Here is a 604-nt window from a genome sequence, read left to right on the forward strand (position 1 = left end):
GCCAGTCTTGGGTCTGCAAACTGGTCTGTTTCATAGAGATGACGGAAATTCCCTTGGACTCGAGTCAAATGCTTCGAAATTTCTGCTCGCTGATGCGGTGTTTCATTAGTCTGTATAACATTAATATCTTGAGCACTTTTATTCCCTCCGCCACACCTCTACTGAGATTGAAACGATCACAGATAATTCCATTTTAAGTAACAACAACAATGATAATAATAAACTCGAACTATGAAAGGACAAAGCGCCTCTCCAGAAGAAGCATGCTCCATCCGACTCCAAGGCCTCGGCGGCATCATATTTGATCCTCGTGATTGGTTGCGTTCAAGTCTCCATTGCTAAAAACAATGCATTGAAGAAAAAATGAGAATAGTGTTTCTTCATACGCAGACTGAAAAATGAAACACTGTCATTTTGTTTTTACTTAGGGAGATGATAGAATCGATAAGCTTACATCCGATTCCAGCGTCATAACACGGTAGCTTGAGGAATCAGATGGAGATTTCAACGCATTTGAAACGGAATACGCTTGTGGGAAGAATCCTAACGATCTAACACAAAAATATCCTCTTGATAATGAAACTTCTCCTCGAAAGGATCAGAC

Source organism: Penaeus monodon, chromosome 15, assembly GCF_015228065.2.
Source record: "Penaeus monodon isolate SGIC_2016 chromosome 15, NSTDA_Pmon_1, whole genome shotgun sequence".
NCBI classification, from domain to species: Eukaryota; Metazoa; Arthropoda; class Malacostraca; order Decapoda; family Penaeidae; genus Penaeus; species Penaeus monodon.